Source organism: Falco rusticolus, chromosome 4 (assembly GCF_015220075.1).
Source record: "Falco rusticolus isolate bFalRus1 chromosome 4, bFalRus1.pri, whole genome shotgun sequence".
Taxonomy (NCBI): domain Eukaryota; kingdom Metazoa; phylum Chordata; class Aves; order Falconiformes; family Falconidae; genus Falco; species Falco rusticolus.
The window spans coordinates 79,965,829-79,978,955 of record NC_051190.1 but is presented as its reverse complement, the minus strand read 5'-3'; the positions used below and the strand labels follow the sequence as shown (position 1 = coordinate 79,978,955).

The following is a 13,127-nucleotide window of genomic DNA, read 5'->3' as shown; positions in this document are numbered from 1 at the left end:
AAAACAATTATGAGCAATGTGTCTTCTAGACACTGTTAATTACTTCCATCCTTCTCAGTATTGATCAAGTCATAAATATTAATAAACGCTTCTTGAATGGTTACAGGTTTCTATTTGCTAATATACACACTGATTAGTCTGTTAAAAAGTTATCTGCAGGACAAAACATCACAGAACCAGAGGTACCACTGGAATAGAAAAGCCCTGCTTCATTTTAATAACTGGCACACCGGAGTATAAACAGCAACAATTAAGTCACTGCACAAATGTGTTGACTGAGGTAAACAAATAAGACTAACAGTAGTCTAGATTTACAGAATTCCGTTCTCCAAGTACTACTATGCCCACTTCAGAACAAGAAGACATTTTCAAACTATTTCAAAGCCTAGAAGAAATGACATATCCTATACAAAAGATTAAATAAAATACTGGTATCACATACGTGAAATGGTTTCATTAAGTGTCATTTTCCTTCATTCTGCACTGTCTTTGTGAATACATGCTTCTGAGAACCCATGAAAAAAATTTAGTCAATACACTCAATACTCTACATGAAACCCAGCTTTCTCTTTTAAGAGACTGCCTTTACAGACCTTGTCACAACAAGGTCCTTGATGTTATCGAAGCAATTTCAAGATACTTTAATCATTGGCAAAACTCAGTAACCTGACAAGAGAAATTTGGGCCAGGAAGATTTCAGTAACTTGAAAGGAAGGTTATTGACTGATGTAATTTCATTTGGATGTGACTGAATCCAATTGATCTGGTTTTTGCAATGCATATCTTCCCTCTGCAGCTGTCTCTATCTGATTCAGTGTGCAAGTGCAAAGAGTGACTATCCCTTTCCACTTAAAGCAAAACTGTTCCTTCCTCCTGCTATTCTGAATGAGCACAAGGAAAGCATTTTCAAATTTAATCTCTGTATTCACTGTAACAAAAAATACACTCAACTGAATGCCAACCCATGAATTCAACCAATCTTGTGGCTGTTAGCGTACTCATTATGGAGTTAGAAAAACAGGTCGTAGAACATAATTATTATTACGATTATTATTAATAACAAAAATGCTGCATTAGGGCTTGTATAACACAAGGTCACATGACAGTACAAAACTAATTTTCAATCCCAACTGCACAATATCACGTAATCTACACTGTAACAGAGTGTACTTCTTTACAGTTGAGTACTTAGATGAGTTTGAAAGAAGAAAAACCCTGCTTGCTACACAATGAGCATAATAAATTTATAAACACGGATATGATGATGTCTGTATCTTTCCATACAAGTCTGGTTTACAATAGTTTTAACAGAAAAGATGTGTACCAGTAGGAGCGTCACAATTAAATTTAATTTCAAGCAGCATAAACTTTAAAGAAAAAAACCTTGGCATAGTTGGGGTGTTAAAAAAGCCTCGAAGGGAAATGAGTGGGCCACCATCCCTGGCTCCTTTTCATGTAGGTTGCTGCACTAACAACATCGGACACTTTGTTTACATTTCAGCAGAATTAAGGGGAACACTGACACTGATGTGCACCTCAAACTCCAACTGATTTACATGTATCAGTGTATTCTTTAACAAAGATATTTTCTCCAAAATTCAGTACAACTGCTTCAACTTGAGTCACTTTGTCTCTCATTGAGGAAGTGATCTTTTTCAGATACTTGGATAACTGAATATTGATGAATAATGTAATCAGCATTACAAGATAAATGATAGCTGAATCAGGATGTGGCATCATGTAGCTGGAAGGTCAACTTTTTTAAGATTACAAAACAGATTTTCATGAAAGGTCTCTCAGTTTAATGAATGAATGACTAGTAACTGGAATATAAAATCTAAATGTAAGGCCTAACTGCTGCCTGAAAAAAGCCACTGCTTCACAAAGAAGCTTTTTGTGAAGATGCAAAAAAGAAATGAAGCCTGCAGTTTCAATGTAAACCAGAATTTTATACTTAAAAAAAATAATTAGCACACTAAACTGCTTTTCACTCTCCTGTTTAAAAGACTAAAAGTCATCCTTAGCATAGTGTGATGCAGGGCAAATTTATCAATGGAACATTAGTAGAAATAAGCCAAAAGTCAGCAAGACAAAATACAACTAAAATTGACCTGAAACAGTGCAGTTCAGCAGCGTAATGCACCATCTCCAGTGTAATGCCTTTACCACATGCTTAGTTTTTCTCAGTTTGTACACTACTTTGGTTTTGAAAGCAAACAGGTGGGAAGTCTTATTAAATGCACATCTATCCTGACAGCAAAGTTACACAATATGTTCAATTATTTCACCCAACAAGACGGATTTAACATGCAAAAATGTCAAAGTAACAAAAGAAAAAGGGAAAGACAATATAAGCACAGAAATCAAAAAAGCTATTTTATCTACAGAAGTATACAACAATTTAAGGACAGAATATTTTGATTTTGAATTATGTAAAAGCTGGTCTTTTAAAGAAAAACTTCATTCTTCTTAACTGAAATGTCATTTTGAAAATACTTCTGAAACTCTACATAAGTATACATATGATCTGTAAAGTAAAACTTTGCCTTGCAAAAAAGCCACACGGTATTTCCTCACACAGACTGGGGTTTATTTCCCCGTTGTTTTTGTTTCTATTTCATGTAGGTGGAATGCAGTGAGACAAAAAAATAGGAAAACACTTTCACTGCAGAACTAAGCTGGCATTTACTCACCCAGCCTTAGTCTTAGGCTGTCTGTGCACACAAAACATGCTTGACCAACTAAACATGACTAGCTGGCTCGAAGACAAAACCGTGAGCTTTCCTCTGATAACCTAACAATGAAAATGGAGCTACAAATCAACTGCTGGTCAGTGCCTTCCCAACTTCTTGTATCATAGAAGATGATACAAGTTCTGCTGTAATTCATTTTTTTAGGTCTGGTCTATATACTTCAAAGTTTTAAGAGTTCTGATGTATCTATAGTGACAGGAACGTCCAGGCTGCTCCAAAGCAGCATGCACCCCAGACATGCCTGTAGAAATACCTGCAGAGACACCAAAACCCAGCCCTCAGCAGCAGCCGCTTTGCCTGCCTGTTCCCAAAGCAGCCTAAAAGGGCTTTGGATTCTGTTGAGGAAAACAATTACACGGTATCTTCCCAGTAAAACTGTCTCTTGCATAAACTGTGTGTAATTAAAACTTTATCAGTAAAGTCAGTCAACGGCACGAACTCAATAAAAATATTCTACATATCATACAATTTCTTTTCATTATGGGTACTGTCTGTCACTGTAATTGTTTCTGTTACTGTGAGAACTGTGTACTCCTTAAGTACTATATAAATATATTAACATACTATTAATCTTTCAGATCAAACCTTTTATTGGAAATAAAAATCTAAACTTCTTTCAAATACAGAACTGGCATTGACTGCTCATTATTATGATATACTGTGAGAAATATTTTAATTATGAGAAATAGTTTAATTAGCACAGTTATATAATACAATAGACTAAGATTCACTTGATACTAAAAAATTAATAGAGGAGTCTTTTTTAATCAAAAATGGTGGGATGTAAAGTTTTTCCCTTACAGTATGTTAAATAAAGTCTAAAGCTATTGTTGTTGTTACTACTATTATTACTACTCTTTGTTTTTTACAAGGAAGTAGATGAAGTTATTTTTGTGGGCTGGCTCTTTATCCCTGAGGACAGGTGAGTTCTGACAGGAAAATCTCAATTTCACCCCAGTGTCTTTTTTTTTCTTTTTTTTTAAACACTTCACCATCACCAGCAGGTTCTAAAGGAGCTGCAAAGTCACTGGTCTGCATGGTTTTCACACTCCTGTTAATGAAAATGCAGGCCTAAGCCACTAAGTTAGCCATCAGTTATTGATGGTTTATTGATATCTACAAAGCATTTAGAACCTTCCGTGTGACTTCAATATGTTAAAATCTAAGAATGACTATCTGAGTGCTACAAAACCAGCCACAGTAGGAACTCTGGTCTCCCGTTCAGCTGCTCTGCCAAGCACACCTCTAATAATAAGCGTGTGATGTCTTGCTATATGTAACAGGCTTCATGTAACTGTATTAGTCTGCTCAGTCTAACACAGATTCAGGGCTAACAGATGGGTATTTTTTCTTCCCTTTTAATGCAATCTCTTCTTCAAGACATTTATAAGGGTTTTTTTCCTCCCAAAACTCCCACTCCTGGAAACCTTAACACTGCAATGGTTCTACTGTGAGCCATTCAAGCCTCTACAGCATCATGTGGAACCTCTTTACCAAGCTGCTGTATATCATAGCCCAGGTCAAAATCTGTGGTACAATTACTGCTAAGACTGAGAAACGCAGAAATAAATTAAGATTAGGTTTTATTTATAGTTTAGATTGAGAAGATTAATGGCACTACTGAAACTTTATTGCTTATTGGAACATTGTGTTCAGAGAACAAAGGGAGGTGTAATAAGTACAGTCGCTTATCACTGCTACAGTTTAAAAATTACAGAAGAATGTACTACTGCTTCATAACGAAGACTGCAAAAAGCTGTATGACGGCTTTGGAAGAGGAAACCTTGGCCTGTGTCAAAGGAACTGCTAGGCAGAATCCTGCAGGTGGCTATCATGAAAGGGAAGGTTATCAAATGTGAGAGGTATGATTTTTAAAAGAAAATTTACTCAGAGCTCAGAGGAACATATCATCTCATTGTACAGGACACGACAAATCCAGCAGAAGGTCTGTTTGGTAAAGCAAGAAGTTTCTTACTGAACTAAATATACAAAATGATTGATGGTAAAATTCAGAAGGCAGACGCCAGACAGATCCAATGAGAAACAGGAGTAATTTCACAAGAATGTTAGCAGTGAAAGGAAGTTCACAGAAAATATGGATTTGATTTCAACTGATAACACAGAAGGAGCTGATGTACTTGGTGCCTTTGTGTTCAATGCCTCAGTCTGCACAGTGAACACTTGCTCTCAGGCTTCCATGCCTACCAGCATGAGATGGGAAAAAGGACAGCCAACAGCAGGAAGGAAAGCAACAAGTCAGAGTCTACTCTATTTGAATATATTCCAATCCATGGGGATTATCCGATGGTTCTGAAAGGGGTGCTTGTTACTTCTGCCAGGGTCCTGTGTAAAATCCAAGAAATATCTTGACAACCAAGGCAGCTCAACAACTGAACAATGCCAAGACAAGCCCATCTTAGTGCGTTAAGACATGCCCATTAAAAAAAAGGTAGCAAGTAGGACCTAGGAAATCACAGGCTGGCCAGCCTCACCCCTGCCCCAGGCAAGATCAAGGGGAATGTCCTCTCAGTAACCATTTTCAAACACATGAAGGACAAGAAAGTAACCCAGAGCACTCAGCAAAGATTTAGCAAGGGTAGACAAGTTGGTCTTGTTTGAAATTACCACGATGAAATGACTGGCTATGTGAAACAGAGAAGAGCAGCGGTGGTAACATACCAAACTGTATTCAGCATAAGGCTTTTCAAACAGTCCCGTACAGCATTCTCCTTACCAAGCGAAGTACAAGGCCGGATGAATGGGTTGGTTAAAAGCCAGCTGGACTCAAAGAGCAGCAGACAACAGACTGAGATCTAGATGGTGTCCAACAACAGCCGAAGCACCACAAGAGGTGATTTTGGGGCTACTAAAGTTTATAAAAAATCATCATAATGAGACAAAATTCACGCTCTACAACTTTCAGAGTGATACTAGGTTAGAAAGGGTGCCTGACACATTGAACAGTACAACTCCAATCCAAAATTTGCTTGAGAAAGTTGAGGACTAGCCCACCAGAGAATCATGGAGTTCATCACAAAGAAGAGTGAAATTTTGCATGGAGGGGAGATAACTCCATCAGTGCAGACCGAGAAGCAACTGGCCGAGTTCCTCTTGGCTCTGCTTAAAGGACCTGGGGGTTAAAATGAATGTGAAACTCCGTATGATTGAATGAAGGCAGGACTGGCAAATCAAGGGAGGCTGTTATTCCTCTCTCCTCAGAGCTAATGACACTGTGCTTAAAGCCCCATAGCCTGTTTCAGGCCACCAAATTCAAGACATGAGAAAAAAAGTCTGCTTCGCAGCCAGCGTATAGCCTGTAAGGGAGGCTGAGCAAGTTGGCCTCATTTAGTCTGGGAAACAGGACGCCACGGGGCGAGGTGAGGGACTGAGCCACACCAGCAGCACAGCCAAACTGCTCACTCATGACTGGTGACATCCCATGGGCTCACAGCCGCCACCTGCAGCTTGGCAGGCTCAGAGGGGACGTGAGCAGGTGCTTCTTCATTACAACGAGTGATGCAGTGTGTTCAGTGGCTACGCAGGACTCAGCTGTATGTAAACAGTCAAGTAAGAAGTATGATAATTTGTTCTTGATAGTTTAAAAGCTTACATTCCAGGTACTAGAAATCCCTACGTCAGCCATTATTTTTAAGTATTGCTGAATCCTATGATCAGGATGGCAAGCAGCTATGTTGAAAAAAAACCTGCAATGTCCAGTGCCTGGGTCAGTAGTGGATTTCTGTCAGTTACAAGGAAGAGGAAATTTGCTTCCCAGCTCTCCTACAGACAGCATCTGACTGTTCACATGCCAATACCCAATTTCTAAGTAGTGTCCAAGACTAATTTATAATCAATTTTGTTCTGCACAGATAGTAAAACATTGTGCCCCTGACACCATCCTAAAATTCAATGGTATTTGTCACAATAAAGGCTCTCTTAACTGAAACATGATTTTGTATTCAACTGAAACCTAGACACTATAAACATTTCACCAAGTAAAAGTCAGGAAAGGTTATGTGGGTAAGTTTTATATCTGTGAGCATATCTAAAGCATATCTGTAACCATCAAAAAAAAAAACCAACAGAAAACTAGTATTATTCATGGATATTTACAACTTTGCAATAAAAAACTTTACACATGAAATGGCCTAAGTAAAAAGTTCCCAGATGAGTTTACAAACAAAATATAAAGTCAGAGAAGTACAGAAAATGTAATGCATTCACTTGCACAGACCATTGTTTGTTTTAAAGCCAGAAAGTTTTTCAAACTGATTGATAGATATAGAAAGGCTGGAAATAAATGTTTCAAAATATATTTGCTTAAGTTACAAAGCAAACATTTCATATATTCCATTATAATTTCATAATTCATTTTCAGTCTTCATTTTTAAAATTTTCTAAACCAAAAATGACAGGTCTCTAAGTGGAAAAGGACTAATTAAAAAATAAATCTGACATACGCCAAACCAGGAATTACAGTTTTCTTTCAAGCTAGTTCTGGAGCATGCAATATTTAGTAATAGTTTTTTCAAATTAAGCCAGAAGTTAACCAATATGTATAAACACCAGATACATTTACATTTGTATCACAATCAAGCTATACACAAAAAGCATCGTACAGCACCTCCGAAAAAATATTTTTAGAAAAACAGTTTTTATAACATGTTTGTTCTTGCCACAGCTGAAAACGTGCATGCATGCAGATAAAATTAAGATCTCATAAACAAATCTTATAAGCAATGACAAAAAAAAAGTTGTATTTTACAGAAAAAAATCTGTCAATTAATAGCATTTAAGGCAATGCCAGAAGTTTGATAGAAGTTTATTAAGAAGATGCTCTATTTGTGGAACTCTGTGCTAAGTATTATATAAATCATTTCCATGAGAACTAAAAAAAGAATAAATCAGCAAAATAATACCATCATGTACATTGTAACTTATTTACTTAAGATTTTTCTCACATAATATAAAAAAGATCCCTCAACAAAATTATTTCATTATGACAAAAATGGAAGTAAAGGAGCTTTTGCAGATTTTTCACAATGTCATTACCACAAAACTGTACGTTTTATTACTTCTCTATTGTGTATATTACTTCTAGCACATATATCAACAACATAGTGCAGATGAAGTGTGAAGTGTGGTTTGTTTCAACTGAATCAGAAGATGCAGTATATTTTTTACATAGGAAAATAATATTTTATTTGGAATATATATCTTCTCATTATATCACAATTTGGCAGTAAAATTTATATGAAGCAAACCTAAAGCAAAACAAACCAGTAGGGTGAACTGATGACTCACCCTATGCCACGATGGATATAAGGTGAATCAAATTATTTTTCAATTTTACCAGTTTCTTAAACGTTTGTTACTGCTGTTGTTGGGCACTTCCAGCCAGATCTGTTCCACATTACAGTTCCTTCTGCAACACAGCAACAAACTCTGCATTTAGACCAGGCAGAAATGACACTGCTTTTAAAAGCAATTAGTAAAAAGCTTTAAATGCATTTTAAACAATGCGACTATATACACTTATGTCTTCAGAGCATTAATTTTGGGATAAAAATATGAAATAAGGCTGTATGTCATTCTGCATGACTTTGGAACTACAGATAATACATGTGGCCTTTTGCCTTAATAATGGTCATGGTCATTTTGAAAGGCCCTAGTACCTCCCCCCCATCCCCCCCCCCCCCCCTCACTACTTTTTTTCCTCTCAAGAAGAAAACAACACAGAATGTGAATGCATCAACCCGCTGGAATGATAGACATACAAATGGTTAAAATGATGGATAGAAGAAGTTAAAGAATTTGATTTCGAGAAAATTACAAAGTGCCTGAATCTGTGACTGTGATTAACTCATTTCTCAAATCTCTCCTTTGCCACTTATTCTTGAAGAACAGAGGAAAATGAAATTAGTCCAAATGAGGCCTTGACTATTTTATCTATTTTTTTAATGAATTGGTCAAGATAGATAGCATCAAAGAAAATATGAGAAAACTTAAAACATGGAATTTCATCAAAAATTTGTTTATGGAGGATTACTAATCAATATATATCTGATTAGTTAAGTCATATACTCAACATTCTTCTGCATTTAGAATAGTATTTCTAAGTGTGCAAAATTAATACACTGTCACTGTAATTATATAAACAATGTTAATGAAACATTCTAGTCCTCACCACAAGTATGTAATTCCTGTGTACTCGAGTTATGTACATCCTGCTCGCAACAGTCTGTGAATGACAGCTGGCTGAAGTAACCCAGAAGGAGTTACACATCTGCCCACATTCACTGCCCCATTTTATTATTCTCATCTAGCATTTGTCCACTCTGCATCTGAATCAAACAGACTTCAAATTATCAGTCACTGACACCATTGCTGAACTTTTTGTTCTCAAGCCACAGTTCTTTGGAGGTCCTGTAGCAACTCTGTGCTCCAACTGCAGGGATAAAAGCATGCTCAGCTGGCCCACAGCACGCTCAAAGCACAAATGACAAAAGATCTAAAAACTGCTGTAACCATGACTGGTAGCTACGAGGAAACTATTCCTCTTACAATATTCTTAAAGGCTTCCAATTTTCCAGATTTCACCAAATTGACATGGATATATTTCTTTGCTGTCCCTGCCTGGGAAAGAAAAGGAGGTCTTTGCCAAAATTCAATTCACTGATCAAAGACTTTAATTCATTTTCTTCTTAAAGGCCAACAGCGGGGCAGGGGGGAGATACGGACACAACACGACACCTGGCAAGACAATACACTTACCCAAATCTTTAATTAAGAATTTTAGTTAATTTAAAATTAAGAATCTTGCCTGAAAACATCCAGCCTAATAAAGATACACAAGAGACGGAGAATTTTGAGTCCAAGTAAGTAAAGTTACTAATAGGAAACTAGAAATGGGTTCTAGTACTACAATAATTGCCACTGCCCAGCATATCTAACTTTCATCTATACCACTGCCAGTTAAAAACTTTCAGCGAGTAAGCTTTGCTAAGTTTCAGTCATGGACATTTTGTTTGATCATTTCACCATTTCTCCTTTCACTGCCTGTAAGTCAGCATTTCATAATACAATCATTGATGAGATTACGCTTCATGATTCTTGATGGAGTGTTTAGTTTCCACTACTTCAGAAACAAAAAAAAAAAAAACAGAATTTGAAATAAATGCACTGAAAACTACATTCTAAAAGAAGAAACAAACTTTCGTAAGAAAATGCTTCTGAAAAAGGAAATATAATCAAACACTACCTTTTAGCTTATTTAGCAATGACTTCTAATGAATTCCAGAAAAAATTTTCCCTTGTTGACAATAACAAGAGACACAAAGCCTCAAATACACTGACCAACAGAAGCTATGCACTATTTTTTCCAAAGCTCTGGTGCCCAAGACAGAAGGAATTCTGTTTGAACAATGAAAATGTTACATACGTCTTATGAAAAAGCAAAACGAAAAATAACAATATAAAAACATTCTCATTTCTGGGGGTGGCAGAGAACATTAAATACACTGAAGCTACTGAAAAAGGCAACTGCAGCAATATTTAAGCAGATACATTTTTTTCCTTTTCTTCAAGAAAATTGTTAAATATATGCTATAAGCTCATTGTCAATTGATAAATTTTGCTTAAGGTGAAAAGAGTTAAGTTTTCAACCTTATCACTTTAACTTATAAAACCCACCAGCTTCACATGAACATTTCTACATATATTTGTCAGAGAAAAGGTACTTTAAAAATCTGTAATATGGATTAATCTATACTGAAAATATTGTGCTGCTTAATTTCAAAATTTTATCACTCTTCTTTACTAAAAAAGTTAATTATCACCTCATACACATGGCTTAATACAAAATTTAAATGCAAAAATGAAGGGAGCATGGAATTTTTTCTGAAGCATCTCACGGAGCTGTGAAACTAGATTTGAATGAAATATTGCGGTATATTCATAACTGGAATGAGACAATAAGAGATTTAAGTAGAACTAAATACATATACTGTTAACGCAAGTTGCAAAATGAAAGTCTGAGATCTTTCAAAAATAAAATCTTGTGAGTTTTCTATTGTAAGCAGGACCAACTGAAAAAAGAAAAAATGTTTAAGTATCGAGTATTATATACTGTAAACTTAATTCACATTTCCTTTCCCACAGGATGAAAAACACATGCTGTTATAAATACCCATCAATCAAATGGGCTAGCATAGGCTAATGATTTTTTTTAAGGTGTCATTATTTTTTCAGAGAAGAATCTGGAGGAAATGACAGTGAACAGGAGCATAGGACATGCCTAACACTGTTTGCTATCACGCTGACCACTCCAAACAGATAACAAACAGACAAATGTGCACACACAGATATACTTAACAGCCTACACACAGATATGAGCTACTACCTACAAGGTGGGAAACAGGCCACAATGGTTTTGGTAGAACTTAGACATTAATGGCTAACTCCCACAAATTATTCAGATCAAGTCTTCAAGGAACTTCAATGAACTCAAGAAAAAAAACCCTTACCTTTAATGCTTTCCTATCACTCCAAAGAAAGCTGGCTCTTGTAATTCCCACTTTAGTTTGGAATGAAAGGGAGAATCTTAACTGAGCATTTGTAACACCTGCACCCACTACCCCACTCTGTGGCGTACCCCACTACCCGTCAGAAAGGATGCAAAGGCTAACTTACAGGCTGACAGTCCTCCTGCCCTCAAATTATCCATCTGTCAGGAATGGGACACTACTCTCCTAGCATAACCTGCTAGACCTTCTGTCCTAGCACTTCTAACCCCTTATTTGTAACTAAGAAAAAGCATGGAGTTTTAGCTAGGATGTCGTTAATTATTTTCTAGGATTAAGAATAATTAGTAAACAGCCCTTCACAGCTGAGTTTTGGGATTTTTCTGTGTCTCGGTCCTCTGCTACGTTAGAAGATACAGCTCTTTTAATGCAATTTGACAAGCGCTCACTGAAAGCTATTGTTAGATGGGATCATACTCTAATGGACTGAATTTGGAAAAGCATTTGGAAAAGGCACTTTTCAAAGAGATCAGAGGAAGAGGCTGGATCTGTGGATGTCTTGTCTTAACTTACATAGTGGAGCCCTCCACTAAGAGATATAACTTTTAATGGAAAACTGTAAGCATTAGTCCTGGTAGTTCTCCATTATGTTGTTCAATGAAGTAACCTTTTAAACTACAACTACAAACTACAACTATGACGGAGTTTTCCCAAGACATGGATTTAATAAGCAAAATACCTGAATTACTTTCTCATCCTTAAGTAGTGTCCTTAATGACTCACTATGTTTACTCCAGGAAAATGTTTCTTTATAAGAAACTAAATTTTGCCTGTTATACACAATAGAAGAATTATTATTTTTTTATGGTTTAAGTTTTTTATTGACAATAAATATGCTTTTTCCCTCCACTCAGTACCAGTGAAACCACATCTGGAGCACTGTGTCCAGTTCTGGGCTCCCCAGTATAAAAAAAAAAAAGATAATGGAGTTACTGGAGCAAGTCCAGCAAAGGGACCATGAAGATGATGAAGGGACTGGAGTATCCGTCATACAAGGAGAGGCCTTGAGGGCTGGGATTATTTAGTCTGGAGAAGAGAAGGCTCAGAGGGAGTCTCCTCAGTGTGTATAAATACCTGATGGGGGGAGAAAACAGAGCCAGACTTCTTAGTGGTGTCCAGTGAAAAAACAAGAGGCAGTAGGCAAAAACTGAAAAAAAAATCATTATTTAAAAAAAAAAAAAACATAAGAAGAATCTTTTTTTACTGTGAGGAGGGACAAACAGGACAAGCTGCCCAGAGAGGTTGCAGAGACTCCACCTCTGGAGATATTCAAAACCCAACTACATACTGCCCTGAGTACCATGCTCTATCTGACCTTGTTTTGAGTAAGGGGGCTGAGGACTAGACCAGCGCTAAAGGTCTCTTCCAATCTCAACTATTCTGTGATTCTGCCTTTAATAAAAGCATAAGGTTTAGAAAGCCTTTCAAAATTAAAGAAAATTAAAGTCCTGCAGTTTACTTATTGTTCTTTAATGTGAAAAACTAAGATTATCACTGGAGTTTTAAAAGCCTGCTGGTTTTCTTATCGCTTTTTCACAGCAAGTGTTATTAAAAGAACTATCAGTAGGTACCAGCCGATGACAGGCTGTTTTTATGTAAATTTAAACAATTTTTACTAAGACTGGTTACAAAGTAACACTATTTTTTTTTTCTTCTCATCTGTTCTGCATTTTAAAATACTAAACTGCTGCTTTCCCACTTTTTATATACCAGTACTTGTACAAGCCCTCCAAAATGTAGAAAAACTTAATTAAACATTACTGGATTGATTCACATCACACAATTGGACTAC

At 36.5% G+C, this 13,127-nt stretch overlaps 1 protein-coding gene across 13 annotated transcripts in view; it reads right to left on the bottom strand.

Moving 5' to 3' along the window:
- Positions 1-13,127, bottom strand: part of PHF14 (PHD finger protein 14) — a 168,253-nt gene that overhangs the window by 71,229 nt on the left and 83,897 nt on the right. The window lies entirely within an intron of this gene.